Source organism: Carlito syrichta, unplaced genomic scaffold, assembly GCF_000164805.1.
Source record: "Carlito syrichta isolate Samal-C Ts95f unplaced genomic scaffold, Tarsius_syrichta-2.0.1 Scaffold199527, whole genome shotgun sequence".
Taxonomy (NCBI): domain Eukaryota; kingdom Metazoa; phylum Chordata; class Mammalia; order Primates; family Tarsiidae; genus Carlito; species Carlito syrichta.
This window is the reverse complement of record NW_007143623.1, coordinates 175,330-200,013: the sequence shown is the minus strand read 5'-3', so window position 1 is coordinate 200,013 and position 24,684 is coordinate 175,330. Positions and strand designations below refer to the sequence as shown.

At 46.1% G+C, this 24,684-nt stretch overlaps 2 protein-coding genes across 2 annotated transcripts in view; one reads left to right on the top strand and one right to left on the bottom strand.

The window, feature by feature from the left end:
- Positions 1-1,913, bottom strand: part of ANGPTL2 (angiopoietin like 2) — a 35,291-nt gene extending 33,378 nt beyond the window's left edge. The window contains exon 1 of the mRNA XM_008051570.1: positions 1,416-1,913. The gene's annotated coding sequence lies outside the window, so the exon portion shown is untranslated. The remainder of the gene's footprint in view (positions 1-1,415) is intronic.
- The window catches only part of RALGPS1 (Ral GEF with PH domain and SH3 binding motif 1), a 195,765-nt gene that overhangs the window by 95,824 nt on the left and 75,257 nt on the right, over positions 1-24,684 (top strand). The window lies entirely within an intron of this gene.

The window sequence follows — 24,684 nt, the reverse complement described above, 5'->3', positions numbered from 1 at the left end:
GAGTGGTAGGATGCTCTTCTTCCTATAGGGTTAGTATTTGATCCTTTTATTAGTGTTTCTGTACTTTTCCTTAGCGTGGACTTTGAGGATGTGGACATGCTGCAGGTGGTCCCAAACCAAAATCCTAGACATAAAGCCCCCTGAGGGTCCCAGAAGGCCCCCAGTGTGGTTAGTAGTAGTGGCCAAGCATTGGCTCTACTGTGCGGGGCTTTCCGAAAACCCTAGCAGGTTGTGTCCAGAACAGGGAAAGAATTCAGGTCTCTACTCTTGCCTTCCCTCTGTGCTATTCTGATTGTTGTGGTCCCTAACAATCAGTGACTGGCATTTGTGGAGGGTTTGCCACATTCTGAAGAGATAAGGAAACTGAGGCTTAGAAAGGCTAAGTGTTCTGCCACTTGGCTGGTAAGTAGAAGAGACAGGATCTGAAGCCAGCTCGTGAGCACTACACTACTCTGCCTCCATTTGGAAAAATGTATGTGGGGAGCATTTGGGCAGCTTCAGAAGTGGCATTCTCAACTTTCCTCAGAGCCCTGGGTGAAAGGAGATCCTTTTCTAAGTAACCGAACTGGCCTCTGGGAGCTCTTATAATCCCACAGCGAGGCAATAGCTGACCCATGACACACATATCATAGAAGGAGAAGGGAAGGATCAGCGAAGAATTTCTGTGTTTGGAAATGTTATCTAACTCTGAGCGCTTTCAAGGGACTCAGTTTGTGGAACCCATAGTGTACCCCATGGAGTACCGGAAAGCCATGTCTTCTCTATACCTTGGTCACAGCCAGCCAGTTGGAAAGGCGGGATATCATCCAGTGCAAAAATCTCTGGGTGACACGTTCCTTTCTGTACTAGGCGCCTCCGCTCTCGTTACCAGCTGGAGGGATGTGAGCAGAGGCTGCCTAGTTCAGGAACTTTCTGAACAAGGGCTCCTAGCTGCCTAGGACAGCGTTTGCTTTTGCTTTTGCCTCAGCGTAGTCCCTGGCTGGGGTGCATAGCCACCCGAAGTTTAAAAGTGACTTCCCAAGCCTTCAGGCTACTCCTGCTATCTGTGACTCTTTCAGTCCACTGCACCCTAAGCCCACACCTACACACATGCACATGCACACACCTCAGCTGCCCAGCCGTGCCAGGAGCTGCCTGCCTTCACCCCAAAGGCTCTTTGTCCAAAGGAAGAGAGTGGGGCTTACTGATGCAGTCCTCAAAATCCTAGTCCCCAAACACCACCAAATGTCCACAGGTCCTGTCCCGGAGATGCCTTGTAGATGACTTGAAGTGAAAATAGGGAGTGACCCTCTCTGGGATCTGGCTATGCACTCCACTACCCAGCTGGAGGGGACAGGGTTCCTGAACCCCCTATCCATGGGCCAGCTGCTGCCTTTCTCCCCCTGCTCCTTGCTGCCACAGAGCTGGCCCCTTACCTCTTCCCTCCTGCTTGGCTCCTGGGGTAGCTCCTCACATGCTTCACCTTGGCCGTCAGCGGGGCAGCCTGTCCATGGCCTCCAGGAAGGGTTCCCAAGTCGCAGGCCAAACCAGCCGCCGAGCAGCCCTGCCTCACTGGGCTCTGTTGGCTCTGTCTCCACAGCCGGGCTCCAGCAGGGGATAGGGCCGGGTTGGCTAGGGGTCCTGCTGGGGCTGCTCACAACCTGCTTTCCCTCACAGTGAGGGCCAGCAGCTGCCTCAGTGCCATGCTCTGCAGGTCCCGGGGCTCACACAGCACCACTCAGGGTTTGGGGTCCATCCTCAGGCCGTCTACAGCAGCCTCATTTGAACTCCCAACTCCTTTGTGGAGCCTTTACATGCCGCCAGAGGAAACTGTGAGCACAGCCTGACCCTGGTTGGCTGCAGGCGCTTCTCTCCACCCACCAGTGCAAGAGGATCCCCCAGGCCCCAGAAAGGCTCTGGGCCTCCCCTCAGCCCCAGACAGAGGCGGGCCGCCTGGTGATGTCACACTAGCTCCAGCCCCAGCTGGCCTGGCCCCTCCCGCCCAGCCCGCTTTGGCGGCGGCCTCTGCGGGCCCCCTCCTTCCTTGGCACAGGCAGCCTGGCCAGCTCTGCTCCCTGGCCCGCCCTCTCCCCAAAGCCCGGCCAGCTCCCGCGTGCTCTGCGAGGCGGAGCGCTTCCCCTTTGACTCAGGGAATGGGCTTAGATCCGCTCCAGCTGTGCATGCAACCGGCAGTGTGTGAGCAGCAGGCAGTGAGTTCTATTGCTGGATGCCTCATTGGGCACTGCCACACAGAGCCTCAAGCTGACAGGCTGGGCAGCTCAGGCTGAAGGCCTCTCCTCATTAGCCACCTTTAATGGAGGTCTCACTCTCATCTCTAAACTCTGGGGGAGAGAGTTCATGGCAGCTGAAAGTCAGGAGGCAGTAGCTTAGGACAGTGGAAATAACCACAGGCTGGGCATGGGGGCAGCACTGGAGAAAAGCTTTGTCACTTCTTACATGAATGGCTTTGATTAAGTCACTTCATCTCTCCGAGCATCCCTTACATGCATCAGGAAATGAGCTAATTAATACTACTAATCTACCTCCAAGGGCTGCAGTGAGGATTCTGTGAGGTCACATGGGAAAGGACTTGGCACAGAGTCAAGGACACCTCCTTGAACTGCACTCAGGACTGTGGAGATGGGTGGGCCAGAGATCTCACACTCGCAGAACTTCTGCTGTGTGATTCTGTTTGGGCCCAGTGTTTTCATCAAAATATGACCTCCTGTTGGACTCTTCCAGGAACAAATCCTGTAACTCCATCAGAATCCTCAGCATGAAGCTAGCCACATAGGTGGAGCTCTGCGAATGTTTATAGAATCAGAGCAAAGAAGATGGCACCAGAGTCTACAATGCAGGCATCCTGAAGCATTGTCAGGCTGGGAGAAGGCAGTCAGAGGCGGGAGGGCCAGGCCTGCAGGTGGGTCCCCTGCAGGGATGCAGGAGTAGGAGAGTGGTAAGCACCAGGAGGAAGCCCCAGAGCACAACTTTCTCCTGTACTTGGACAACAGTGTGTGAAATATTGGTGATGACGTTTCTTTCCTTTTTCAAAATGTTTTACTGATAATAGTATGATGGTATTTGGGTTACAACTTGGAAGAAACACTTTAATGTGACTCTCCTACCGCTAGGCACAGTGGGTCATGTTCCTGGTCCCTGGCCAGATGGGTTCACTTTGTTCTCCCCTCCTCAGGACTGTCACTGCTGTCTCTATAGGGAGAAAACTTTTCTTCTTGCCTCAACTTCTTCTCAGCCTGCTTAGACTATCTCCCTTTCAATCTGTCAGTTTGATCACTTTTTAGAAGGTAGACCCTCACTTTGCCAGTAGACCCTCAGGATCTTACAGGTCACATTAGCCCACATTAGCTGGATTAGGCCAGCAGCCCAAAGTACTCCCTGAATCTGCCATGGAATGAAGATCTGGCCATTCTGTGGATCCTCCAAAAATCCTGGAGGGCACCCAGTGGGGCTTTGGTGGGCTGGGGGCCCAAGGTCAGTAGAAGGCCATGGGATAGTGCTGAATTCTTCTCCTTGAGTTGCGCCTTTGGCAGGATGAGGGCACCCATATTTTGTAACACCGAGAAAACAGTGGGAGGTTGGTATGTCTTTCTTTTTTTCCTTCCTTCTCATTCCTCTCTCTCTCTGTTCCTGCCTACTTCACTGTCTGGCCCTTCTCTGTCTCTCCTCCTTTTTTCCCCCTCCTTTCTTCCTTCCCTCCCCCCTTCTTTCCCTCTCTGTCTCCATCCAGGAAGTGTTTGTTGGTAACATGCTCTTAGCCAATACCAGAAAGCCAAGTGCCTCTCCTGGGAGAGCTGGCAGTCAGGATGGGAGACAGACTGAGTGTGGTGTATAAGGAATCCTGGGCACTGAGACCTGATCATGCCTCAGCAGTCTGGCTGGGCTCGACTAAGCAGTGCTTAAGCTGCAGCCTGAGGATGGTTGGTGAGAAGGGACAGGACTTGGGGTTGGAGAGAGGATGATCTGGGCAGAGAGAACAGCACATAAAGACCCTGTGGCATATTGCTCTTTCAAGATGACTCCAGCAATTTCTCCCAGTTAACAAAGAGACCTATTCCCATTGAGAGGTGGGATCTATGCCCCTCCCTTGAATCTGAATCTGAGAGGGTTTGTGACTTGCCTGTGACCAGAGGAATGTGGTGGAAGTGGTACCTAACTTCTGAGGCTGGATGAGGAAAGCCTCTGTCCTGTTTACTGCGGCACTCTCTTTTGGAGCCCTGAGCCAGGCTGGAGCCTAAGAAGTCCAGAAACTACCAGACAGATACCACTTGCAGTGTCAGTCTCAGCCAATGGCAGCATGAACCCCTGGACATGTGAGGAAAGATACCTATAGATGATTCCAGCCCCTAGCCATCAAGTCATCCCAAAACATTGTATCACTCTCAGTTTTAGTCTTCCTGTTGAGGCCCCAGATGTCAGGGAGCAGAGATAAGCTGTTCCATTGTTCCATATCCAAATTCCTGACCCACAGAACCTATAAGTATAATAAGATAGTTGTTTTGGTAGTAATTTGTTATATAGCAGAAGTAACTGGAACAGACCCTGAGGCAAGGATAGTTGTAAGGTGTTCTTTAGAGAAGCTGTAAGAAGTACATTTTGGCTGAGGAGAGAAGATGGGGTTTTGAGAGAGGTGGGACTTTATTCCAAGGACAGTTGAGAGCCATTGACAGATTTTAAGCAAGACAGTGTTGAGAAAGCTTTATTTTTAAAAGACTACATTACGGCCAGGCACTGTGACTTTTGCCTGTAATCCCAGTACTTTGGAAGACTGAGGTAGGAGGATCACTTGAGGCCAGGAGTTTGAGACCGGCCTGGGCAACATAGAGAAGCTTGGCTCTACAAAAATTAAAAAAAACATTTTATTCAGACATGGTGACACATGTCTGTAGTCTCATCTACTCAGGAGGATGAGGTGGAAGGATCACCTGAGCCCAGGAGTTCGAGGCTGCTGTGAGCTATGATTGTATCACTGCACTCTAACTTGGGTGATATAGTGAGACCCAATTTCAAAAAAAATTAAATAAAGATAAATAGATAAAAGGCCACATTAGTTATTGAGTGGAGACTAGATTAATGTGAACTACAAAGTATTCTAGAACTTTTCCATACTCTGGGAACAGGTGTAGCCCAAGCCCCTTGGCTACTAAAACGAATTTGTTTTCACAATTCAAAGTTCCTAGGACCCCATCAGTGAAGGAGGAATACCAGGGTGCCTTGCCCTGCCCATCTTTGCACACTCCCTGTCCTATTGGTGACCTTGGGCAGTCCAGTGCTCTACTGGGGAACTTGTGCTCTTACTACTCAGTACTCTGAGCCTCACTTTCCTATCTGTAAAATATGGATGATATAAGGATTTTCCTCATAAGACTTTTGTGAAAATTAAACACAATATGACACATTAAGTGTAATATACATTGCCTAGTTAATAATTCAATAAATGTTGGCTGCCATAGTTTTTATTGCTTCCTTCAATGGACTGTTAGTAACATGGGAAGTGGTGTGTGCAGACCATGAAGAACTCTTCTTTTGTGTAACCCAGTGGAGAAGAGTAAATAAATGAATGCTGACTGGAGGAGCATAAAGAGCTATGGCTCAAAGTCTAACAGACCAGGACTCAAATCCCAACTCTGTCACTGATCTTGGGCAACTTTATTATTCTCTCTGAAACTTTATTTCCTCATTTTAAAAGAGGGGATGATACAATACTCCTTGGGGTTAGTGTGAGGACATTCATGAATGAGATGATGGATCTAAGCACTCAGTGCAGTACCTGGCATCAGCATTTGGCAGTTGCTCAGGAATTGCATATGGCTGCTGCTCTTCCCTGCTCTCAGACTCCTTTCCACTCTCACCCTGATCACCTCCATCAACCTTCTAACTTGGTGACTTCTGGGTCTCAGAGTCCTCCTGACCTCCGAGAGGTCAATGTTCCCACATTTCCACTTGCCTATTGGATGGAAGCATCATGTGACTAAAGCATTTGAGAAAAAGAGAATCTTCATTTTCCTTTCTGTAGTTTTTATTAGGATGAAAAATGTATGACATTTACATGGTGGTGGAATACCAAGAATTTTAATGTGCCACAGTTTACTAGGGGAACCCCCACAAAAACGGAATTATATTTTATAGAGTGGGCTGCTTGTAGTACAGTCTTCCCCCTCTAGGTAACTGTTCTAGGAACCCATCATCATCAGTGTACCGGCTAGTTATGAGAGGTGGTGTTTGACTTCAGTGAATTTATTTTGGAGATTCTTTCAATGCATTTGCCATTTTATAATGGGTGATTTATGAGCACAAGTGCACCTGCACTGAATGTTCAGCAGTTTTTGGTTAAAAATGGCATGACCCATGTGCCCCATCCTCTCTATTTGTCCAATCTTACCCCCAAGGAACTTTTTTTGTTTCCTTGGATGAAAAATGTCCTCTAAGGGAAACGATTTGCCTGTGTGGAAGAGGTGAAACAAAAATGGCAGAAGGCTGGGCATGGCGGCTAATTCCTATAATCCCAGTACTTTGGGAGGTGGAGGCGAGAGGATTGCCTGAGCTCAGGGATTCGAGACCAGCCTGAGCAACATGGCCAGACCTTGTCTCTACAATAAATAAAAAAATTAGCCAGGCATATTGGCACATGCCTTTGGTTCCAGCTACTTGGAAGGCTGAGGTGGAAGGATTGCCTGAGCCCAGCAGGTTGAGGCTGTGGTGACCGTGAGTGTGCCACAGCACTCTAACCTGGGCCACTGCAGTCCAGCCTCCAACTCAAAACAAAAACAAACAAACAAACAAAAAAACCACAGCAGAAGCACTAAAAGGCATCAAAATTGACAAGTTAAAAAACTGTTTTGAGCAGTGGAAAAAAATCTTGATAGGTGTATTACATCAAAAGGAGAGTACTTTGAAGGTGACTAAAGTTTAAACATGTAAGGATAAATACACAACTTTAAAAAATAAATTCTGGGTTTTTTGGGAGTCCCCTTCCTCATATATGAGTGACTTCATGTGTTTTCATGTCCTGTCACCTTCCTGACAGTTACAGTTTTTTCTGTTGGAAACAATGGAATGTTCTACTGAGATACTGTGTATATGGTGGTGGTGGTGGTGGGGAGTTGTGTATAATGTGTTCTAGAGAGATGTGCTTGGAAGGAGACAGCTTTGTTGGATCTTGTAACCTCAGAATCCCACCAGCATTTATGCTTCCACATACCCCAAACTGACTTTTACCTTCCACTCTCATCACTTTAAAAATATCTTTCCATTGTTTCATCTTCTGATGAGAAGTCAGCTGCCTTCCTTATTGTTGTTCCTGTAGATATAATAGTTCTTTTTTCCTCTGGCTTATTTTGAGGTCTTCTCTTTATCTTTGGTTTTCAGCAGTTTGACTATGATATGACTAAGTGTGATTTTCTTTGCATTTATTCTACGTGAACTTCACTGAATTTCTTGGACCTATAGTTTGATGTTTTTCACTAAATTGGGGATGTAAGGGGAATTTTTGACCATTATTCTATCAAATATTTTTTGTGTTCAATTATCTCTACCTTCCCCTTCTCGCACTCCATTTACATACCTGTTGTCCCACAGGTCATTGAAACTTCATTTGTTTATATAATTTCTTATCTCATGATTGTTTGGAATATTTCTATTACTGTCTTCAAGTTTGCTAAACTTTTGATTATAACTCACTGTGAATTTCACCCAAAGTATTTTTCTTCTTTTTTTTTCACCCAAAGTATTTTTCATGTAAGATACTGTATTTTTTGGTTCTAGAATTTTCATATGGTTTATTTTTATAGTTCCTGTTTCCCTTCTGGGGTTTCCTATCCACTCACTCATTCTATCCTTCATTTTCTGAAAATCCTGTGCATATTTGTAATAGCCATTTAAAAATCCTTGCCTACTAACTTCAACATCTGGGTCATCAGTGGGTCTTATTTTATTGATTTTTTTCTCTTGTTTATGGGTCACATTGTCCTGCTTCTTTACATGTCTACAGTTTTTTGTTGTATACTGGACATTGTGGATGATACATTGAAGATACTCTGTATTTTATTGCCTTTTTCTAAAGAATGTTGTGTTTTGTTCTGGTGGGCAGTTAAATTACCTGATCTTTTGGTGGCTTGGTTTTTAGACTTTGTTCACATACATTTATTTTGGTTTTACCCATAGTCCTAGGGCCTAATTTTTAATCCTGGGTTTACATGTAAGTCATAGGATTGTATCAAAAGCTGTAAATGTTTGCTAAGCTGCTTTAATTTGGCAAGACTTCAATTCCAAACTCCATCTTCCAAGCAATTGCTGAAATCTCTTCCTCCCTGCTACTGCTTTCTGTTCCTCCTCAGAGTCTCCCTCTGTGTATACAATTTAGGAGTTAACTAAGTAGTTGAGGGGAATGTGTGCAGTAATTTTTGGGTTTCCCCTTCTGTAGTCCTCTTCTTTCTGGCATTTCCCCCCTCCACTTCTAGCATTAAAGTCCGACCTCTTTCTCATCTTCCCAGACAGTAAGACTACTGCTTTCTATTTCAGTTCTATTTTCTGTATCAGCATGGACTGGGGAATACCCTGGCATACCTCCCTTCTTTCAAGGACTTCAAGGACTATGTCACCTCCACTTTCTCTGTTTTTGACTGTTCTCCAGTGCTTTCAAGCAGTGTTTTGTTTCGTTTTCTTGTCCAGAGGAGTTGTTCACTACAACCTGCTCTTCCATTTCAGGAGCTGGAACTTCCCATATTCAATTCCCAATTGAAGTTGTCTTCTCACCAAACCTGCTAAACTCCCTTTACTGTTGGTACCCTACCATAAGATGAGCCAGTTCTTAATATTAATTTTGAGGTGGTACTTAATCCAGTTTTATGTCCTCCCTGCTTTTGGTCATATCTGTTGGGAAATATCAGCTCCAAGAATTCATGAGTTGGTTCATCTCAGTGTACCCACCTGGGCACCAGAAGATGAGAGATGTACTGTCCTCATAAGCCTTGTTAGAGCATCTTAGGTAGCCCCATGATGTGCTAGGCATCAAGCTCAATATCTAACAGACATGTAAGACTGAGACTTAGCAAAGACTGAGACTCAGGCCACACAGGCAGGAAGTAACAGGACTGGAATCAAAATCTGCATCAAAGTTAGGAGAACACAGTTGTCCTAAAAACAAATTGCCTTCTTTAATACTAGCATACTTTTTCTTGTTTTAAGACCTCTGAGATCAGGATGCTTCTCACAGCCAGTGGCATGTTAGTAGACTAATTGGCAGCACTTTTCTTGTCTTACTAGAATGTGATGCATTTTACAGTTGATGACTTGTCAGATTCAAAGAAGTGTGACTGTTTTAGTCATCAAGGCTCCAATGAGGTCAGCCCATGGTTGAGGAGCTAAAAGGCAAAACCCCTCCTCTCTTGGTCAGCTGGTCTTGGAAAGGCCTGGGGGAGTGTTCAAGCAGCAAGAAGCCTGTGGAACTGCCAGAAGCCTCTGTCCATCCAGATTTAATAAAACAGCTGCCTCTAACCTGAAAGTGAGCCAGCTGGTCCCCTCCTCTTCTGGAGGCGTGCGGTCAGGTCCTGTGACTTGCTACCCCATGCTGGGCAAGGGAGCCACATGTTCTCTGACTCTGGTGAGGAGAAGTTAGGAGACTTACATTTGTGGGAAGATTCTAAAGTGGCACTACTGTCCAATGTTACAAAGGATATCCAGGCAGCACGGAAAGCCCTTTGAGGACACTGTGTCTGTTAAACATTTGCCAAACAAGTCTATCCAAAAGTCAGAACAGAGTGCACCCTCGGGTACAGAGCCACTTTGAGAACCTGTTGTTAACTCATGACCCATTTCATTCCTGACTTCTCAACCTACCTGCCAGGGGACAGAGTCAGGGTAGCACCTCTCCTTAAGTGTGGACATCACCTAATAGTCAGCAAATATTTATGAAGTCTCATCTGAGCACCAGAGTTGGGCCTCTAGGTCAATTTGCCCAATGCCAATTTGCTGATACTTATAGTTGACTGACTTTCATTTTTCGCATAACAGTATTTTAAGGAATGTCTGTTTGGTCTTGTCCTAGCTCTCTCATACAACAGTTGATGCATGAGCCCATCTCTAAGAGGGGAGACTGAGGACCAGTGAGAGTAGAGATTTAATTTTAGTTTGCTGGTTTTCTTTTGTTTCTTCATAACAAAAAACTTGATAGAAACTTTCCAAAGCTGTTTAAAATCTTTCCCATCCAATATACATTTTTTAAACATATTGTCACTTTTGGAACATTGTCTGAGCCAGACAGGACCTTTGTCTGGAGACAAGACATTGAGGACAGTTTTATGGTCGGTGGGGGAGGATTCCAGCCCCCTTACCGAGATACTTGCTGAAATTCTTATCCCAAAGAGCAGCCAAGCTGTTGCTGACCTTGTTTATCTTTCCTGGGACCCAAGGAGGCAGCTGAACAGATAAATGAGGGCTTCTGGCAAAAGACTGATAAAGTGAGCTTCCCAGGAATGAGCCCAGGGTTGGGTCACCAGGCAAAGGTACTGCAGGAGCTGCTAGCAAGGCACTCTGACTAGTAGGTCTGGGGTGTTACAGAGACCCCCTCACCTAGGATGTGTGGAGAATAAGGACAGCTGGGGCAGAAGGCTCACTTCAGACCTGGCAGCCTCCAGTGCCCTTCCTACTGTCCCACTGCCTTTCCCTACTGCCCTCCCTTTCCCCTTCCCCAGGCTAGGCCAGATAAACACTAGCTCTGAGGCCTGAATTATGGAGGGCAGGGATCAGGTTTTCCCCGTGTGCTGGATATTCTTCATTTGCTGTCCAGATCTGTTCTTTGGCACCCTGCCCTGTGCCCAGAGGCTGACCTATGCAGATTGCCTCAATGGGTTCCCTTGCTTTCTGGCTTCATATTAGGGTTGGCTAGTGACAGATGCCAGCAGGAAGTGAGAGAGTGTGAAGAGAGAGAGGACAAGTGTATCATCAGCTCTGTCTCTGCTGGAACATGGGAACATGGCTGTCTTGCTAAGGTAATGGTAGTCAGCCAGGCCTGTCTTTGAATTATACCTCTACCATTTATTAACTGTGTGACTTCTGAGATTTACCTATCCTCCCGGAGTCTCAGTTTCCCCATTTAAAAAGTAGACATTGTAATATTACCTTTCCGGGATGACTGGGAGGAATAAGTAAATTAGTGTGAGTGCAAATATCCTAATGCAATGTCTAGGACACAGTAGGTGCTTAATAAATGCTGGCTGCGGTTCCAGAGCCCCATTATCTTAGGTTTCTGATATACTTGAATCCTCTGAAGGTCATCAGTCATTTTGTATCTCTTCAGATAGCTTTTCTTTAGTTGTCCCTCTTTGGTTTGCATATCTGTCACTGTCCCCAGAACCGCTGCCACAAAGCCTCACTACTAAATAGTCCTTTAGTCAAAGAGATACTTCTCTGTCTCTTGCTTTGTCTGCAGCCTGTATATGATGTCTGCTTAACCAAAGAAAAGAATCCTTTTAACATAGTGGAAAACAAGCAGATGGAAAGACAGTGAATGTAATAACATACAAAAACAATTCATAACATTTATTGATCACTTACTGGTTCTCACAACAACCCTATGAGGTACAGTAGATTCTTCTCTTATTTCCCCATTTTCAGATGCAGAAACTGAGACTTGAGTTAATTGACCTATACAGGGTCACACAATGAGCCAGTGTTGACCTTGGTTAGTCTGGCACCTAGGAGCCTGCCTTTTCGATCTCTGGATTATCTGCTTATGTGATAGAGCAACCTCAGCTCCTCAGGCCCCAAGGACCAAGTCATTTTAGATAATTGAGTTGGCTGGAAAGCTACAAGATTATCTCTTTAAATATCCTCTGTTATAAAGTTTTTGTCCATTTTTGTTACACTTTATACACAGATCTATACATGCATATGCATACTTGCCTCCATAAACTTTGGCTAATTACGCTGCTGGCCTCTCCTCGGTGACTCAGTCATCTTGAATAGACTAACTTTACTGCAGGCTGTCTGGGTGGAGGGCACTGTTGACAGGAGTTCTGTAAACCCCAGCCAGCTGTGTTTGTTGTTACTTTTCTAGCTCTTCCTTCCATGGCAGCAAACACCTTCCCTTCCCAGCCCCTCATCCCTCTCCCGATGTGTTGCTTCTCTCCAGCTGAGGCCCCAGAAATCTGATGGAGTTATTTATAAGTAAGAATAACTGGGCACTAAACTAGTCTAAAGGGCTTTCTTATGAGTAAAGTACATGAGACTTACTACCTGGACTTGATGACATCAGTTTAGGGGACTCACAGGCCTTTGGGGCTTCCAAGACTTCTGCTCTTACATAACAGCCAATAGCCGCCATCTGTTACACATGCACTGTGTGCCTGGCATGGCAGAGGCTTTCTACTTGGATTATTTCACGGAGTCCTCAAAAACAGAGCCTCAGCCAGGCACAGTGGCTCATGCCTGTAATCCCATTACTTTGGGAGGCTGAGGCAAGAGGACTGCCTGAGCCCAGGGGTTCGAGACCAACCTGAGCAACTTGGCAAGACCTCATCTGTACAATAAGTCAAAAAAATTAGGTGGGCATAGTAGTGCATGCCTGTAGCTCCAGCTACTTGGAAGGCTGAGGTGGAAGGATCGCCTGAGCCCCTTAGGCAGAGGCTGCGGTAGCCATGAGCGCACTGTACTCCAACCTGGAGGACAGAATAAGACTCCAACTCAAAAAAAAAAAGCAAAAAGACAGACAAAACAGTAGAGGTTCAATTTGTTGTCTTTCAGTTTAAGTGAGGAGGTAGCTCAGGCTCAGAGAGGTTAGGGAATCTATCTACATCCACATAGCCAGTAAGTGGCAGAGCCAGCATTTGGATCTGGGCCTATTTTGACCCCAAGTCCACACTCTTGACAGACTTCAGTCTCTACAGCTTCCTGGCAGTATAAGCATGGGCACTTAGGGAAGGATCTACCCTTTATTTCTTCATATGTAAGGCTATCCTGTTTATGCAGAATTATTGTGAAGGTTAATTGAAGTGTTAGAGGCTTGAGACCCAGTCAGCAGTGGGTTCCTTGTGCCCACTGCTTCAGCTTGTCCTAGATCAGTGGTTCTCAAGTTTTAGTGGCTTCAGAATCAACTGGAGGCTTGTTAAAACAAAGTTTTTGATTCTAGAAGTCTGGGGTGGAGCCTGGGAATTTGCATTCCGGACAAGTTCACATGAGGCCCTTGCTGTGGGAAGCATAGCTGGAGATAGAAGAGTTTGCCATGAAGGTGAGTTGGGGTTGGCCTAGCAGTGACCATAACCTGCATCTGAGAGCTATTCCATGTGTGCAGATGTTGGGTATGTATAAGGCAGGAAAAGTGCAGTTTGGCTTTTCCCAGGCACTTCCTGGGAGCTGGCTGTCTTGACTTTTCCCTCTTCTGAGTGTTATAGACCCTGGGAAAATGTAATGTTCAAGCCACATGATATCTGGATGTGAAACAAGCTTCATTCAGTTGATTTCATTAACATGTCCCTGATTTCCAATTGCTTTCCTGGTACAGAATAGGAATAAAAGGTGCATAAAAAACATAATGAATCATCCTTCAAAAATTACTTCTGTAAATTATCTACTAAAACAGTTACAAAACACCTGCTGAAGCACTGCTCAGACTAGGTATACTTTTGCTTCAGAATTGGAAGTTTAGGTTTATTTATTTATTTATTTATTTATTTATTTTTATTATAAAGATGTGGGGTACAATTCAGGGTTAGGTAAACAAACATTGATTATACAGGTAACTTTGTTGATGAGGTATGCCCCTCCCTCCCCTAGCAGTTTCCCTCAACTACCAATCCCACCCCTCCTACCCTGACAGTTTCCCAAGTTTAGGTTTATTTATATGATGGTGTGATTGGTGTTCTTTCCTTCCCCAGCAGGATGTAAGGACAGGACAGCCACCTCATCACCTTTGGGACCCCAGTGCCTAACAGTGCCTGACACATGCTTAGCAGATGCTCAGTCAGCATTGCTGTTAGATGAATGAGTGAAGGGCCTGGTGGCACAGGGGTGTGTCCTAGAGTCAGAGGGACTGGGTTTAAACCCTCAACTGCCCTTACCAGCTGAATAGCCCTGGGCAAATAACATGAGCCAGCCTTCATCTTTCTCTTTCTAAATTGGGATTCATAAAGGTAATACCTGTATTTCATAGGGTTGTCATGAGAATTAAATGGTATACGGTATCCAAAGTGCATATGGTAAGTACTTTATTCCTTCATAAGCATCATCCTTCCAGGCAGGCTAGTGTACTGGTATAGAGCATAGGTTCTAGAGCCAGACCTTTGGGTCCACATACCAGCTCCACCACATGGTAGCTGTGGACCCTTATTTATGTCAATTCTCTCTGCCTCATTGTCCTCAACTGTAAAGCAGGGAGAGAAAAGCACCAAATTGTTAGAGTTCTTTTGACCATTGAGGACGTGTGCATGTCAGGTGTTTAACCGTGTGGCTGGCACACAGGAAACATTAACTCTCTCCCCTTCTACCTCTGCAGAGGGGGCAGGGAGGAGCCTGTGGAGTGACTTGGCCCTGGGAGGAGGGAATGGAGGAGGAGGCTGCTCTTCCTCCGACCCCCACCATCAACCTCAGCCCCCTAGGGAAGAGAGCAGCAGCTTGACAGAGGAGTACTCCTGGGTACAGAAAGATCCCCAGGCTTCTGCCACTGGAAACCCCCTTCCTGGCAGCGCTTGGAAGAGTCGTTCAGTCTTCATTGTGAGTTGACAGATCCAACTGGCTTTGTGTTTACTCTCATGAGCTCCAGAGCATGCTGAGGTGGTGTCCTCCTCTGCAGAGTTGCCTTCACCTGCAAACGTCACCCCTTTTCTGCAGCCTGCCAAGCTGGGGCTACAGGTAGGGTGAACCTAGTAGAAACAGGCCCCACCCTTCTACCCATCCACCCACCAGCCTGCCCTTGCCTTTTTTCCTCTGCCAGGCTAGCACTGGGCAGCCCCAGGCCTTGGCCCTCCTTCCCAGCATTGTCAGAGAAGCTTCCAACATCTTGAAGTCTACCCTGTGGGGACCCTCCCTGTCTTCTTTCACATAGAACCCAAACCATACTGGTTTCTATGTCTGCAGGAGCATTTGGTAAACAGAATGCTTGAGCCGTGACTTGCTGGAAGGGGCAAATCCCAGCTGACACCCCAGACACTCAGCCTATTTTGGGCCTGTTTTCTCCCCCACCGAGGTCTGTGGTCAGGGTGTTCATCTGCGGCCTCCCCAGCACCCACTGTGGGGGTCAGATGCTCCTTTCCTGCTTGAGTGCTGGCTCAGCGCGGTCTCCTTCCTTTGCCCCTGGATTGCCCCAGCTAATGCCTGGTGTCCACTTAATGCTCTTGTAAATGCTCTTGTCTCCCACCCCCATGAATGCTGTGATTCAGCACACACAGAGAGGAGCTTCACGTAAGAAAGAATGTATTCACGGCTGCCATCCAGCACTGGTAGGCGCTGAGAGACAGCTGCTGGCTCCTGCCTGGCCAGGATGGGAGGGCCACCCGCCCTCCACACACACAGGGGTCTCTCCTCCTTTTTTCAAAATTATTTTTTTAAGACCCACAGTCTCTTTTTGTTGCTAAACTAAATGTAATTTAAGTCTGTATTCAGAACACCTCATCAAGAAGATAAATAGAATCCTGGAATTAAGAGATTAGCACCCATTCAGCAAAATACATTTTATGGGCCTGCTGTGTGCCCGGCACTATGCTAGGTTCTTCTGCAGAGCTAGCTTGTGGCCTGGATTCTTTCCTCACCCAAGACCACTTTTGTCACCTTTTCTTTGCTCTAGGTTTTGAAAATGCCTATAAATAACAAGAGCAACCATGCCCACTGTGAAGTTTACAGTATGATATAATGCTCTTTATTAACTCATTACTTTCTACCCATGACTCCTTGATATGGGTATGATGATTCTAATCTCCATGTGTAGATGTGGAAACTATGCCCTAGAAAAGTGAAAAGTCTTGCACAGGATTCCAGAACAAGGTCTTGCTTCCAGAACTGAGTCAGATTTTCATTTCTTTACTGTTGAAATATATAATGTCTCTGTGAAACATGTTTGTATTAAGTAAAAATAAATGTCTTGCCCCTTTATGTTTAATAAACTCATAGCTTACTATGAGTAACTATATAATGTTTATATAGTTAATATGTTTATATTATATAGTAACTATATAATGTTTGTCAGGACAAAACCGAAGTGATGGTTCCTTGCCCCCATGCCTGTCTTCTTCCCCATTTGGTCTATCCTACTTACCCAGTAAATCCAAGATGAGAACTGTGGGGAAGAGAGAGGGTCCTGGATGAGCAGCAAGTGTAGAACTGAGATGAGACAGGTGCACTTTCTGCAGTGACACTTGAATGTGATGAGATACAGACCCTTGACCCATCGGGGAACATGGGAGAGCCTCTCAGGAGCTGAGAGAAGAGGGGCCATGACCCTTCATCCCTTTCTTCCTCCCTGGGGAGGGAGAGAAAGATAGTGATTGACTGTAGCCCCTGGAGTTTAGGTCATATTGAACATAGAAACTGGTGCTTGTTTCTGGTATAGAGAGTTCTAAAAGCAGAAGTCTACAGAGTCATGAGGATTTGAAAGGTCTTGGTTATCTTGGAAGAGGTGTGTTCCCACCCCCTTGTTCCAGTTCTTTGTGGCCCTCACAGGATGCCAAGAACTATCTCAGAAGCTACTAGCTACCATGGCTCCATATGAAGGGGCACAGAGGCTGGGGAGGGGCTGAAACTGGCTGTCCAGGTGGCCACACACGAAGAAAGGACTTCCAGACCAGAGAAGGGGCCAAAGACTTATGTCTCTTGTGGCAGGGAAAGATGATCTGACTGTTCTTCAGTAATGGAGGGGCCAGGACAAAGCTGAACACAACTCTAGGAGACCCAGATCACCACCTATGTGGGGACCAGCTTGACAAGATCAAGGGCCCTCTCCACCACTGACAGGTGACATCTGTGTGAGCAGATCTCACTTGAGGGAGTGGGCCTCAGCCAGGGTCTGCCAGAGTCTAAGGGGCTAGGAGAGAATAATTTTAAAAGACATAGAAAGGGGCACTTGATAAAGAGCAGAACTGTCTCTATCCCACCCCCTCTCAGCTCCTAGAGCCAAAAATAGCTGAGGGGAAAGGGAGTGAAAGAAGGACAGAGATGAACTTGTAATTCAGTCTGAGTCAAGTTTTCAAATAAGCCAAGAACCAAGTCTTAAATCTTGGAATATTGAAATGAAATTATTCTAATATTGGAAAGTGACTGCAAAGTTACAGAATCTGGTCCAGATTTCATTTAGGGACCTGCTGCTCAAAATTGGAAATGGGAGTCAACACAGTACAGTTGGGGGGTTAGAGAGTGGCTGTTGAAGAGAATAAAACATTTCATGTTTGCACCCCCATGGATCCAAATTCTAATAATACTAATAAACTAGCAATGGCCAAGGTCATCATTGATGATCTCAGGTTGGGAGTCCCTGGTCTGGCCACTTGAACTTCCCACAGATGCTTAGAGGTCCAGGGTTGCCTAAGGAGCCTCTGCCCACTTTGTGGGAGAAGTGGAGGAACATCCTCTGAGCTCCAGCTGGCTGCAGCCCAAAGGTGGACCCCAGTGAATTAGACCTACTGGCACTGCCAGCCAGTGAGGCACGTGGCAGCAGAAGTGATTTGGGTAAGTGGGCGAATGGGAGAAAGGAAAGAAGAGCCCGGGCAACCCCTTTGGGTCCCCCCCCACTGTGGGAACTTTTCTGTCCTCTCAATAAATCCTACTTTAAAAAAGAAAGAAAGAAGAGCCTGAGAACCTCTTGAGCATTTCTGAGCACCTGCCCTCTACTTGGGACCCTGCTAGGGTTTCCCAGGAGCTTCCTCCTTCATGACTTGCTTCCAGTGCTACATGGGTGGAGTTCAAGCTCCAGTGGGCTGCATGGGACATTTGTCCTTAGGAGAGATCTTCAATCTCTCTGAGCCTCACTCTCCAGGTCTGTGGAACAGCAATCAAAACAGGCCCCTCACAGGATTGTCATCACAATACAGTCAGGGGAAGCATATGAAGTGCTGAGCTTAGTCCAGCCTCCAGCTGCACTTCACACCTACAAACTCTCACCATCATCATCTTGCCTTCATCTCCTCATTGTGATTATGCAAGATCTGGTGCACCCTTGTTTTTCGTCCTAGTGATTAAGGGTCAGGGGTTGGATTCAGGTCTGCCTCACTTCAGACCCAAGCTCTTTGTTGCCACCAGCCAGATGGAGTCAATGGGTGTTACACCGACACTGACTCCTCACCACCTATGGGGCTCTGTCCTCATCAACCTTCCCAGAGGGAAGAAGCAGGGACTTTAGACATGGGAACTGGTAGACTCCAAAGTATAGAGGCAATCTCATGGTGGCTGGAAACATGGTCACAGGAATGACCCATGTTATGGATTTTTCCTCAGCCTTGAGTGGGGGGGTGTGTTTTTAACTACTCTATAATTAATAGTTATTGAGTTTGACCCCCACACACAAAATTAAATTATACCTGGATAACTGAAATAACAATCTGTTTGACAAAGTCACCTAAGAGGATAGCTGTTTTCTTTGCTCAACATTCATTCCATCTACCACCTGACCAGAAAGAAGGGCACCTGCCCTATCTGTTCCAATCATAGCCATGGTCTGGTACTCCACCCAGGCCAGTCACAGTGCATACTGTGACCTCCCAGACTGGTGGCCCACATTAGGCCAATCAGAATCCTTGCTGGACTGTTTTGTTCTTCTGAAACCAATGGAGAGAGAATCTCTCTTCCTTGGCAGTAGAACTGTCAGGATATGACATCCCAGCTCCCAGTGGCCTGACCTGAGCTGCATGGGAAGTCTGAGTAGCAGGGAGGAAGCCACCCACTGAGAAGGGCAGCAGTGAAGGGTGGAGAGAGTGAGGTTTACAGGCAGCAGGCCACCAACTGTAGCCTCCAACCTCACCAGTCCATAGAGCTGACCTTGGGAAACTTGGTTTTTGTAGTGCAGCCTCTGGTCTCATGAGCCATTCTAGGATTCTTGTAGTCCTTTTCCCTTTTGAAGCTGGTTCCAGATGAGTTTCTGTCACCAACAAGATTCCGACTTATACATCTTTCCCCCCCTTTCTTTCATTTAAGAAATATTGCTTAGGTGAAGCAGAGACTGGTCAAGGCACTGGGGAGATTGTTGGAATGAGCAGAGCAGACCTAGTAGGGGCAGGTGTTCAGTAAGGGATTGGATGAATATGGCCATTTGACCTTGGACATGTTTAATCTCTCTGAGCCCAGGCCGCTCACCTGTAAATGGGGTTCAGGGAGATAGGCTTACAGGTGGCCCTCAGAGAATGGAAGTCAGTTATAGCAGTGTGATTAGAGTCCTTTAATTACAAAGTGATGAACTGTCACAAAGGAGAGGCCAAGGGACCAGGAAGCCTCAAATGCGATTACTAACCCTGTCATGTGGCAGGAGGATGTTGTGGGCCATGACCTGAAGAATGAGGAGCTGTGCCCAGGCAGTGAGTGTGTGCTTATTTTCACAGACTAATACTTTAAATGGTGTAGCATAAAAATGTTCTTGATTATTAACGCTGGGAGTTCCAGCCCCTTGATTTACCAATGAGGAAACTGAATCACAGAAAACAGCAGTTATTTGTCTGTGGTTGCACTGTCAGTAAGGGGCAGAACTGAGTCAAGAGGCCAGAACCCCGAATCTCACTTAGCTCAGCGAGCTGCCTGTGAGAATGAGGAGTGTGCACAGGGAGCTAGGAGTCCAGAAGACAAGGTAAATGGGTGTCAGTCATGGTACCAGTGCAAGAGGCAGAAATCTGAACCACCCTGGGCACAGGGACATATGGGCAGTCAGCATCCGACAAGCTCACAACTTGTTGCACATACTCTGATTGTAGAAAAAGCCCCTGGAGAGAAAGAGTCCTGAGTGCCAGTCATCAGCCCTACAGGGCTACAGCATCCCATGGGGGTCAGCTACTGAAGGACAGAGTCTAGGTTCACATCTCCACATGTCCTACCTCACTGTGTATGACCTTGGGCATCCCGGCATCTCATGGTAGTCACTCTCACTAGTTTATTATTAATAAATCAGTGTTACCATTACTGGTGGGTAGATACCTCTTTCACTGGCTGTAAGTTTAGGTCAAACTCAATTTGAATTCTACACATTCTTGTTGTGGTCCTGGCAGAGTTGGGATCCCTGGCTTGGGGTTTACCAGATCCTTCTGTCTCTCCCTGTAATTTGCTACTGGGGCTCAGCCCCTGCATTTCAGCTCTGTCCTTACAAGGGATGGAAGATGATCCTTCCTTGGGAGTTGAGGCCAGACCTTAGGGCCAACAGAGTGTTGTCTGGGCTCGCCCTGCCTCAGAGAAGGTTTGGCCAGAAGATGGGTCACATGGTCCTGTACTGACACATGGCAGGCTCGGCAAGGCAAGAGTTGACAAACCATCTATGTCCTTGTCCTCAGAAACCACCAGAGCTGCCATTCCTGGGTCACTCTGACTAGTGAGGCTTCAGGAAGTCTTAACTGCCAGGGCCCTCATCCCAGTAACTAACTGCCAGGCATGTGGCTTAGGTAACTTCCCTGTGTCTAATCTTCAGTGTAGGTAGAACAGCTGGGAAGAGTCAATATGACAGTGCAGTGTTTTCTCAAACGTCAAGCATCTGTGACCATCTTCACCATTTATATTAACTTTCTTGCTTAGTTTTTCTCTTTACGTTTATTTTATTCATGTCTGTGAGCTCAAGGGCTTGATGTGTCATGGTTTTTCCGGTACACATTAAAATAGATGCAATCTCTATTCTTGTGCCACTCACATCCTCTCAGTGGAGTGTGTCCACCCTCTGATGAATGCAGAGCCAATACATGTTGATGGCTTATCACAATGCTTGGCATGCAGTGAGTGCTCAACACTAGTCAGCTTTTGTATATTGTTATTTATTATCACTGTTATCATGGCCGTGAGTCTTAAGAGGAGAGGCGGCTGTGGCTCTCTCATTAGGGCCAGCTTCTCTTCTCTACCCAAGGAGGCTTGTCCTTTTACTTTTTCTACTTTTCCTTCTGCCTTGAGAGTTGCCTTTGGAAAGCCTTAGAGGCAGTGAAGCATGTCAGTCTCTGACTGGCTGTCAGATGAATGGGCTGTGGCTGTCTGTTCCCAGCCCATGAATGGGCTGTGGCTGTCTGTTCCCAGATCCCAGAGTCATTTGGGCACTTGTGTAAAGTGATAGCTCTGATTATGTGCAGTCAAGAAGAGCCTGGACAGTACATACCCCAGGGCTGACAGCCCCTGTCCACCTCATCAGGGCTGCACAGAAGGCCTTTGGGGGGCATCTAGCGCTCAGAGCAATGCCTTGGGACCTGCCTGGGTTGGGACCCTTTCCACTTCCACTGAAGGATGAATCCTCTAGGGCCATCCACCAAAGAATATCCATCAGGGCCATGCAGTAGCACGTGGTTTGTTTGTATAAATGTGCATGTTTATATGAAAGACACACCTAAATCCTGAGAGTGGTTATTTCACAATGACGGGATTAAGGCAGTTATTCTTCTCATTATACTTTTTTATATTTTCCAGAGTGAACATAAATTCCCTCTTTAATCAGAAAAAAATATGGTAGAGACCTTGAAGATACATAGAGAAGCATGAGGTCAGCCAAGTAACCGATGCTGAGGAGATGGGGTACGGGCGAGGGTGGGGTGAGAAGTTGGGTGGACAAGTTGACCTTGCTCCAGAGGCAGGCCCTGGAGAGATAGAAGGGTAAGAGTGGTGCGGATAGATAAGGGAGCAGGGACGGGAAGCTAAGGCCATTCACTTAGAAGGCAGGGTACCCACAGGACTGGACAGCTAGGGTTGGGGGTGATAAGTAGTTGTCGAGGAAGACCAACCTCCAAAGGGAATGGGAGAGGGACCAAGGCCAGCAGACTGTGGAGTGGGCTGAGGGCCTGCTGAGCATGAGATCCAGGATTTGGAGAGATGTCCTTTCTGCAGGGGTGGGTGATTTCCTTCAGCAGCTCTTGGCTGTCTGTGCAGCAGCTGAGAGAAGATCCTGAGGTCCACATAGAGATGAGGCTTTGCTGGGTGGCATCATGGGTTGAGGGTACTAGCAAGATTGGGGTTCAGATGATGAATCCTGCAGTAAGACATAAAATTTGAAAGGAAAAAAAAAAGAGAGAAGTGAACTCAAGCTGGAGATTTTTGTGCTAAACTGAAATTCCTACTTACTCAACCTTCAAATATTAAGTTTTAAAGATCCTCTAGTCTGCAGCAACACAAAACTGCCCCTCTGCCTGGCCATCTCACTTTCCTTGCTCAGAAGCACTCTTGGGGGTTTCCAGCTCTGGCACGGTGCATGCCAGCCAACAGTCTGATCACTGCCAGAGAAGCACATGTGATCTCAGGCCGGTGGGTCCCAGACTTTGGATTTCATGAACAAGAGAAACTTCAAAAAGAAATGTTGGAGATTATCACAAGGTTGCTAACTTTTTTTTAAATGGCAAATAAAGAAAAAAGAAACTACCATTATTTCTTGGAGGAAGGAATATTTTAATACCAACTATGTAAGCAGAGTGTAATCTCAGAATAAAGAATATTTTTTTCTCAAGACAGTTGGCAGCCTTTAGCTAACACATTTTAAAAAATGTTTTGAATATAGAAAATTAAAACACAAAATTTTATTGCATGTTTTCCCTTATATGTATATGAGTCATTGATATGAATTTTTCATTTGGGGTTATATATTCAGCAGCCCATTCCAGTATAGTGCTTGGTGTTTTCCACAGTTATTTGTGAAAATTCAGTCTTGCATAGCCTTTCGGAAAAAAAATGGAAGCAACACTCTAATTGCTAATTATTTCATTTGGAACTTTCTGGGAGCAAACACAGGCCCCAGGTCTTTGTTCCTGCCTTCTCCCCAAGTGCTTGGGAAGTAAGTCTGGTGGCAGGCTAGCAAGGACTGAGGAATGCCCAAGTCTGCTCACAGGGAGCAGGGGATGTCTCTAAGGGAGAGTTAAGGCTAGCAGATTCATCCTTGCAGACCAGACCTGTAAGCAGGTGTATGGGAAACCTGGGTCTTAGTAGGAGGAGTAGAGTGTCTAAGAAAAAGGAGGTGATGTACAGTATGTTCATGGGTGAGTGCAATGCACTGTGAATGGTTTGAGAGATGTCTCCAATCACAGAGAGCCGAGAATGCCAGGCTAGGTGGCCCACCTAATTGTTAGGGTCAAGGGGACTCTGGAGGCAGGGGAGGGATGGGCATGATGGTTGTACCTGGAGGGAAGCAGGAACTGGGGCAGCTGATAGAGGAGCATCACAGAGTAGTCCGAGCTAGTCAGGTGGGATCAGCAGGTCCACATGACTCCCTCCACTGGAGGGCTTCCAAGCTCAATTCTCATGGTTGCAGATAAGACCCTGGGAATCATTGCGGGAACACAGGCATTTTACTTGCTGCTGGCTTGGAGGCCGGGACAGTCAGCCAATTAAATAACTAAGAAGGGGGCATGTAGTTGCCTGGTATTTTGGTCGGAAATCACTGTTCTTTGTAGCTTATTGACTCTTTATTTATATTATATATATTTATATTCATGTGTATATGTTGCTTCTCTGATGAGAATTAAACTTAAATCTGGATAGTAAATATCAATGATTAGAAGAAAGTTGCATCTTTATTAATGATTAATACAGTCTTTTTAAAGATGCATAAACAGCTGTATAGCCATGTTATAAAATTTTTGAAAGCCCTTAAGGCCATGTTCGGTGGCTCAGCCTGTAATCTCAGCACTTTGGGAGGCCAAGGCTAGTGGATTACCTCAGCCCGTGGATTTGAGACCAGCCCGGGTAACTTGGCGAGACCTTGTCTCTACAATAAATAAAAAATTAACTGGGCATAGTAGCGTGTGCCTGTAGTTCCGGCTACTTGGAAGGCTGAGGCAGAAGGATCGCCAGAGCCCAGCAGGTTGATGCCGGGATAGCTGTGAGTATGCCACTGCACTCCAACCTGGGCAACACAGTGAGACTCCAACTCAAAAAAAAAATCACTTAAAATCCCACTACTCCAGTATTTTGTGTTCCCATATTTTTGCTATATAGTTTAATTTCCTTAGCTATTTCTCCAATGTTTGACGTTAGAATGTTTCCAATTTTTTATTTTTTTGGTGTTTGTTTTAACCACTATAGATATCCTGTCAATAAATACCTATGTGTATACAATGTTTTCCCTTCTTTTAGAAGTATTTCCTCAGAATAAGTTCCTAGGAGTGGAATTACTGAGTCAAAAGATGCCAATATTGTTCTGTCTTTGGAATTCCTAATCCTTTCCCAAAAGTTGTAACAACTTACCTGCTGCCTGCATGAATTTTCCATTTCACCACAACCTTGCTAGCTTTCACATTGATCTTATTTTAAATTTAATGAGGTACTGGATTTTTAGATGGTGGCTTTTATTTATTAACTTACACTTCTCTGTCCATGCTGTTTCTCTGCTCAGGGCTCCTATACTTTTTCTCCATAGCCCTGTGCCGCAGTTTGATTGATACCTGCGTATGCCCCAGATGTGAAACCCTAATGAATGAATGATGATTGGGGCTAGAAATTCTTCTTTGTGTGAGAATTCTTCTTTCTCTTAAAATCCATAGATTTTAAGAGAAAGACAGTTTAGACATATTTAAAATATAAATAGATTTGGTGGTACCTCTTGTTTGGCCAAGGTGG